Below are 9,063 nucleotides of genomic sequence, written 5' to 3'. Positions count from 1 at the left end.
CGGAGTCTGCATATCCAGAGTGGTCGCAATGCTAGTAGTTATTTATATTTGGGCTAGATCTACCCTAACCCTTTATATTTGGGTTGGATCTGCCCTGGGCTGAATTTGCCTTATCCAGTATTGAGTGACTGAATGTCAGTTGCTATTGATTTTAGGCTGGATCTGCCCTGTACAGTAAGTGACTGAGTGTACTGAGTGTCGAGCATGGTGAGTGAGAATATGAGACAGTGAGATTGAGTACTCTTAGAGTGTGAGTACATGAGTTCATCACTGAGATACATTACATTTGACATGCGTACATGAGATGCAGGCATAGGGGTACATTTTCTCACGCTACCCGATGTTTTGTGACATTTATGATTTTACCTGCATATTGACATATAGGCATAGAGATGTACTTTCCTCATGTTATTTGAAAAATGAAAATATCTTAGTTATTGTTGAAAGGTTTTGGGAAAATCACAGTTTTTAAACTTACTCGTGTGTTTTTGGTGTTTTCGATGAAGGATTTGGGATAAACTTTTATACTTGAAAAGCATGCCTATTTTTCGTAACTGTGAACGAGTTGAGCATCTTATCTCTGAGTAATCTTCTTGTACTATTTTTACTATATTGTTATGAACTGTGGCTGATTATTAGAGTTGGACTCTGACCCTTGTGCCAGCTCGTCAATACTTTCAATCTAAGGTTGTGTTTGTTACTTATTGAGTACACGGGCCGGTTGTACTCATACTACACTTCTGCACCTTGCGTGCAGATGTTGGATGCTGATGTTGTTGCGTACAGCGGGAGCTGAATCTGAAGATGTACCTACGTTCCAATTATGGACTGGTCCTTGGTAGTATTAGATTCAAATTCTGTTCATTTATATTTCGAACAGATGTTGTAATTATTTCAGTATAGTCTTGTAATAATCTAAATCTTAGAAGCTCTTGATTTGTACTACTAGTCCTTGAGAATTCTTTGTATAATAGTTCAGTTGTATTGTCATTTATTCTCTTAATAAATATCATTTGTACTGGTTTATTATTAACTGACTTATCTAACAGGTTGGGTTAGATATCACCACGGCTAATTGAATTTTGGGTCGTAACAACTTATTATGCTAGGCAATTGCCATTTGTCCAAGTGAAAAGGAACTTAGCTTCTGTTGGTAATTTTTGGAATGAGTAATGGTATGATATACTGCCACGTGTTACCGCTTTTTAAGCAAGAAAATCAGTCAATTGGTTGGCTTCTTTATAGCAAAGAGTAATCTCAACTTCTCCTTGATCAAGAATCTCAGTTTACACTTATGATATGTAACGGTTAAAGCAAATTGAATAGTCCAGCTGATTTGCTGCTCCGTATGAATAAACACAAATCTTTTTTGTTAGGGAAAAGGTTCAAAATTGTCCTTGTGGTCTTCTAAATGGCTTATATATACCATTCGTTTGAAAATGAGGTCACATGTAACCTTGTTGTTAAACAAGTGGTCCATTTATACCCTTCTCGACTAACGACTCCGTTTTAGGCCCTTTGTTTTTCCTCAAAAAATCCACATCACAACACGTGTCCTCCAAAACCACCCTCAATTCTTTTTTTACATGACCCTCACTTATTTTACCCACCCTTCCCACCCTCTTTAGCCCATCTGCATCAGACCCCAAACAATACTTCACCACAAAAATTACCATTCATTAGTAATATGTAGATGATGATTGTTTTGTTAAAATTTATTACCATGTCTAAATTCATTAGTAATCGAAGAATTTAGAAAGTAAAAAAGTAATACGTAGTTTAAAATTTAACAAAATAAAAAAATATCTGATCGACATGTAAATGATGATTGCGTTGTTCTTGATCTTACGTTCTTCGAGATGGCGAGGAATGGTGTGATAGTACGCTCTGATTATAAAAGCAAAATCCAACACCGCTAACGGTCACCCTCTCTGCCCAAACCCCCCTTTTACGTCCATTATGCCCCGTTGAATTATATTACATGCAATTTCACTTGTAAATATTTGAGTCTCATTAATTATCAAGATAAAGTAATCAGTGGCGGAGCCCGAATTTTTATCAAGGAGTGTCAAAATATAAATAATTAGATATATCAAAAAATCAAAGGGAGTTAACGTATAGTAAATATACATAAAATAAAAAAAATTATCTAGCAATATAGTGTATATTTTTCGGCGCAGGGGTATCGCTTGACACCCCTTGGTTCAATGTGGCTCCGCCATTGAAAGTAACTCTGCTTCGACAAAAATGAAAGACTAATGAATGGTAATTTTTGTGGTGAAGTATTGTTGGGGTCTGATGCGGATGGGGTAAAGGGGGTGGAAAAGGTGGGTAAAACAAGTGAGGGAGGCATGTAAAAAGAATTGAGGGTGGTTTTGGAGGACACGTGTCGTGATGAGGATTTTTCGAGGAAAAACAAAGGGCCCAAAACGGAACCGTTAGTCGAGAAGGGTATCAGTGGACCACTTGTTTAACGGCAAGGTTACACGTGACCTTATTTTCAAACGGAGGGTACAAATAAGCCATTTCGAAGATCACGAGGGCAGTTTTGAGCCTTTTCCCTTTTTGTTATCAAATATGCAAGAACTCTAACATTTCCAAATTTCTCAGAAGAATAACTGGTAAATTTCGTAGTAGTAATCTAGAGTAAATTTCATGGATGGTCATTCAACTTTGTATTTATTAACCCAAAAGTTTTTTTTTTTTGTTAAGTAAAAGTCATTCAACTTTGTGTTCATTACTTAAAAGTCACTTTTCTTTCTTTTGGTACACAATAATCATTTTACTATACTTTAGTTATCACAATAATTACTTTGACCAGATTTTATAATCTTTTCACCTAGAAAGTCTATTATGCCCTTGACATTAAAAATCCTCTCATTTATGTAATACCTTCTATATTATATGCTATATAATATACTTTTACCCAGGTATTTTACTTCTAATTAAGATAACTTAATATTATTTTATTTATTATTTTTATAATATATTTGTACATTTAATTTTTTCTTAATATTACTTTTCAAGATATATAAGTAGCATTATTATATTTGTCAGTAACATTACCGCGAACAAATCTCAAGTTCGCGTTCTTAATCATGCTTAATAAAATATGTTTAATAAAAATTTAAAAAATCAAAGCTCATTGATTTATCAGCCAAGCCATACCCATTAATTTAATAAATAAAATACTCACATTTAGCAATATGACACATCATATTAATAATTTTAAATAAATAATATTAACATATAAAGCTTTAAAAAATTTAATATTAAACACAAATATCTTTACAACTTTTTTTTATAATTTTTATTGACTATAAAAAACTATCATTTGTTAAAAATATATGTTTTTATTATTTTAAATAAATATTAAAAAATAAATATTTTTATCATTTTTATATTTAAAATATGTTCATGTTTGAATATGATTAAACAAATTGAGTGCCATAAAAAATTTAAATGTAAGGATATTTTATAAAAATAATAAATAAAATAATTTAAAGTTATTTTAATTATAAGTAAAATACCTAGGTAAAAATATATTATATAGTATATATTACATAAATGAGAGGATTAATGTCAAGGACATAATAAACTTTTCAAGTAAAGTATTATAAAATCTGGCCAAAGCGACTTTTGTGATAAATAGAGCAAAATAAAATAATGTGTAACAAAAGAAAAAAAGTGACTTTTGGGTAATGAACACAAAGTTGAATAATTTTTACGTAACAAAAAAAAGAAAAGTGACTTTTGCGTAATGAACACAAAGTTGAATAATCACCCATGAAATTTACTCCAGTAATCTATGAATATAGTTTTTTTTTGGCATCTTGTGATTGAAGGGGAGCCTTGGAGCAATGGTACGGGTTCAAGCCATGGAATTAGCCACTGATACTTGCATCAGGGTAGGCTACCTACATCACACTCCTTGGGATGTAGCCCTTTCCCGGACCCTACGTGAACACGAGATGCTTCGTTTACCGGACTGCCCTTTTTTGCATCTTGTGATCTACCATTCTGATGCACAATTCCAATGTTAGTTATATGCTGCACAGTTTGGTTATCCAAGACTATTTCAGATTGAAACTCGAAGAAGAAGTCATAAACAAATTATATACATTTTATATGTCGGGTGTAGAAACGACATACAAAATATATACAACTAACATAATTATTTACAAATTGTATATAAATTTTATTTAAATTGTAGTTTTTTACTATATTTTGTATAAAAATTTATATTTAAGTTGTAGATAAATTATAGATTTTGACCGGATTGGTATATATTTTGTAAAAAAAATTAGTTACTTTTTGTAAATAGGAAAACTTAGATAAACCGTATAAATAAGTTTAAAATCTCGTATATATACGAAAAAGTCCCTTAAAAGAAATCATGAGTCTCCCTACTTAAAGGGTCGTTTGGTATGATGTATGAGGAAAATAATTATGGTATATAATTTTGTACAACTTTATTTAATATTTGATTTAGATTTTAAATCTAAAATAACTAATCATTGTATAAATTAATTTACCAATGAGTGTATTATCTTATATCACCAATAACATGGAATAACTAATAATATATAACTTATACATGGACAGAGAAGAAAAAGGACAAAATTATGTTTGTGTATTTTCTAGAAGCCAATGAAGGTGAAGTATCCAAGAGTATAATTGTAAACTCATTGCTTTTTAGTTTAAAAAATAAATAAATATTTAAATAATACTTTGTATATCTGATTTTAGTACAATGAATCAAACACCCAACAAGGAAATAATCCATATATTACTAATTCATACATAAATAATCCTCATATTATAATTTATATATAACTTGTATTAGAATCAAATGATCCCTTAATATCTTTTATTACAATCCAACAACGTCACCGCATCAAGAATCTCTGATAATTATACTTTATAGACAAGACATAGTATTTTTGCCTGTTTGATTTGACTTTTCTGAAATAACAAAAGTCTTAGATATTGCTCTCAAATTGTGTTTCTGAACTTTTCCAGCTGCAGTCTTAGGCAATTCTTCCACAAATTTCACCTTTTTTGGTACCATAAATCCTGGCAAATTGGATTTACAATGAGCAATAATATCAACTTCTTTAATTTCTGAATTTTTGCTCAATATAACAAATGCACATGGACTTTCACCCCATTTGAAATATGGCATGGCCACAACAGAAAGTTCTACTACATTTGGATGTCTCATAATTGCATTTTCAACTTCAATACTACTAATATTTTCTCCACCAGAAATTATCACATCTTTGCTTCTATCTTTAATTTCCAAATACCCATCTGAGTGAATTACTCCAACATCTCCAGTAAAAAACCAACCATTTTTAAACACTTCCGAATTCGCTTTGTCATTCTTGAAATACCCTTTCATAATACTACTCCCTCTAAACATATTTCCCCTATTGATTTTCCATCTCGTGGCACACTTTGCATATTCTTGTAATTTTTCACATCAAAATCGGCTAGTGTTAAAATTCCAACTCCTTGTCTTGCTTTCAACTTGGATTTATTTTCACTAGGCAATTTGTTCCATTTTTGTTGCCATTCACATACAAGGGCTGGTCCAGTGGCTTCTGTGAGTCCATAAGAATGAACCACATGGAACCCGAGTCGTTCAATGTTTTCAAAAATTGATGCAGGCCACCTGTTAGAATTTGGACTCGGGTTGTTATGGGTCTGTACTCGTGTGGTTTTGCTTCAAGAAGGATGTTGAAAACAACAGGTGCACAACACATATGTGTAACGTTATGTGACACTATGTTTGTGTACATTTCTTGAGCAGTAGTGTTGCGAAAGCAAATATTAGTCCCACCTCTTGCAGCTATGCCCCAAGGGAAAGTCCATCCATTGCAATGAAACATTGGCAAGGACCATAAAAAGACAGGCTCAGTACCCATTTCCCAGCCTAATATTACACTCAAAGTGCTCAAGTATGCTCCTCTATGATTGCATACAACTCCCTTAGGCTCCGAAGTCGTACCGGTTGAAAACATAATTAAGTAAATAAAAGTATTTTTTTTTTAATAATTTAAACTTTTAGATAAAATGATCGTATATTTCAACAGTACCTGATGTATAACTCAAGGTAATTGGATCCCATTCATCGGTAATTTCTTCAGGGGTGTAACTTGGATTTCCTTGGAACACCAACTGCTGGTACTCGAGCTCGCCTACCCGGATTCAGGGGAGTTGATATCGTCAATGACAACGATGAGAGGCATTGGCATTTTAGAAGTTTTGGACCTCTCAAAGTCGGACCGTAGAAGTTCGAGGGCCTTTTTAGTAATTTCAATGTATTCATAATTAACAAGAAATACTTTGGCTTCAGAGTGTTTGAGAATGACTGCAATGTTTTTAGCGTCTAGCCTTGTATTGATGGCATTCAACACAGCCCCTGCCATTGGCACAGCAAAATGCATTTCATATATTGCTGGGATATTTGGAGCCAACACTGAAACCTGTATAAGCAAAGATAACTAATTAACACATAATTTTGTTGATGTAATCGCTATATATATATATATGGATATCTTGTTCATTTTCTTGTGTTGCATGTGTTATTTTGTTGAGTACTTGAGTAAACGGTAATCATGCATGTTAAAAGTGCTAACTTGTTGCTTTGAAAATTGTCACAAACATATACATATCTCATACTCATGAGAGTTTTGAGTTTTATGTCTCTAAAAAATACTTATAGAATCAGATCACTTATGATGTAACTGCATGTAAATTTCTATAATAAACACTAATTAATAACCTCGTAAAGATGATAATTAACACTACTATATATAGGGCAAAAATCGACTGTCAAAAACGACTGATCTTTAGTCGGTAATTGAAAAAACCTGACCAAAAGCCGATGATTCGTGGCGATCAGTAATTGTGCGGTCGGTAGAGCCAACCGACCGAAATTAAATTCCACAATTGACCCAAAAATAATTATCGAAAAGATCTTTTTTAAAATTATGTAATTAAAAAATGCACTATTGGAATTCAAACCAATATTTGTACCGTGGCATGATACAAATTCTACTCCTAGACCATTGATGCTTTTTTGGTTTAACACTTTTTTATTTTATTTAAACTCTTTACTTGTATTTTTACGCGAAAATAACCGACCGATTTCGGTATTTTTTTTAAAAAGAAATAATTAAAATTACCGACTGAAATCGATCGGTTTTTAAAATGACAGGCCTCGGTCGGTTTTTTGAATAGTAATTTTAATTTATTTTAAATAAAAAATCACCGAAATTGGTCGGTTTCTTGAAAAATAAATTTCACGGAACGCAAAAATATTTTCGTAAAACTGACTGAAATCGGTTAGTTTCGTAAAAAAATACAGAAAGTATATTAAAAAACCGACCAACTTCGATTGGTTTTTCGGTTAGTTTTTTGACCAACCAAAGCCGGTCTTTATATTTTGACTCCCTTTAATAAAAATTCTATCTTCGCCACTGCTGATCATCATGTCAATGTATATTATTTCAAACTATTACTTTGAAAGGTTAATTTTGTTTATATACTTACCACGTCGTTCTTGACCATGTTTAGGGATCGGAGAGAGGAAGCGAGGCAACAACAACGCTCGTAAGTTTGGCTCCATGTGAAACGAACACCACCATAGATGATGGAGGTCCTATCGGCATAACATTTGGAAGCCCTTGTTAAGAAGGTAAGTGGAGTTAGAGACACAAAATTTGCTCCACATTTAGGTAATCTATCCATAGTCTTAGAGTTGAATTTGTGTTTTTTCAAGAAGTATAGGCTCTTAAATTTGTTTGCAGAAAGGTTTAGGAGTTTGTGCGAAAGATGCAGCTGAAAGGGTTAGTTTACATAGGGAAATGCAATGGAGGGTCAGGACTATATATGGGTCCCTAAATGGACGTTGTTTAGGTGGAAATTGATAAAGAAAATGACAATGTATAACCGCTTTTAAAATAATAATCAAAATATATATATTTTTTTGTATATATATATAAATATAAAAATTATATAAATTTTATATATTTTTTTACTACCTAATATAAATAGTTTCCGGTGCAAGCTAAAAGTAAAAAAAAAAATCAAAATTAGTAGGGTTAGATTTACCCTTTTATGTGTAAATATTAATATATTTGACGTATGTTATACTTTTGGGACATATATACCTATATTGTTAGCAAATATTTAAATCCGGCCCTATTTTTAATGGTACTCCAACGTGGCCGTGGACCCAACAATTAAAATTCACGTAGCCGGTCATTTGGGTAAGGTGGATGTCTCATAGAATGCCACTATACTACCCTAACCTTGTTTCACCTGTTCCTAAAGAATTTTTACATTGTTAATATATATATTGTAGTAGAAAACTTGTCTTATATTTTCAGATTATTAATCCGAGCTAACATTTATAACAATCTTTTTAATGACTTGATACTGTAAAATTCTCTTATATTGTCAATATATAGAAATTAAAATCTTATTTTAATAAAAAGAGAAAATGGAAAAACAAATTGTTGATCATATAACAACAATGTTAAGCCGCCAAAACATAAGCAGTATGCACTCACAATTATGTTTTATAGAACTCGTATGATGATGAATCTAGTTAGGTTTAAACATGTAATTAACCATTTTAATTACACCCTGGTGCATGTGGCTTACCTACCAAAGAAACAAAAATAATGCCGACTTTAAACTTTTTTCAATCAATATTGGGATTAAATTCCTTCTTTCGAAATAATCATAAAACTATAGATTATAAAGGAGCGACGATCTAATCAGCTAGTATAAAAATTGATAAATAAGCTAAAGTGAGTGTTCATATATTCTGAGTTCATCTCTCATCTCTATTTAATTAAGTAATTTAACATAAGAAAGTTATAACATCGAGATAAAGAGAAGTCATGCCTGTGTGACTGAAATTTTTTATATAAATTGTACTTTTTTGAAGAAGATGCTACGTGCTTTATAAAATTGGATGTATTTCAGAATCCTAAATATAAAATGAAAGACTCTTAAGTTCTATGCAAGTGTAAAACAATATATATA

General features: G+C 31.8%; 1 pseudogene; it reads right to left on the bottom strand.

The window, feature by feature from the left end:
- Positions 1 to 4,800: 4,800 nt before the first annotated feature.
- Positions 4,801 to 7,877, bottom strand: LOC104107660 (trans-cinnamate:CoA ligase, peroxisomal-like; annotated as a pseudogene).
- Positions 7,878 to 9,063: the final 1,186 nt, after the last annotated feature.

Source organism: Nicotiana tomentosiformis, chromosome 9 (genome assembly GCF_000390325.3).
Source record: "Nicotiana tomentosiformis chromosome 9, ASM39032v3, whole genome shotgun sequence".
NCBI classification, from domain to species: Eukaryota; Viridiplantae; Streptophyta; class Magnoliopsida; order Solanales; family Solanaceae; genus Nicotiana; species Nicotiana tomentosiformis.
Note: the sequence above shows the minus strand (reverse complement) of the source record. Positions and strands in the feature narration are given on the sequence as shown.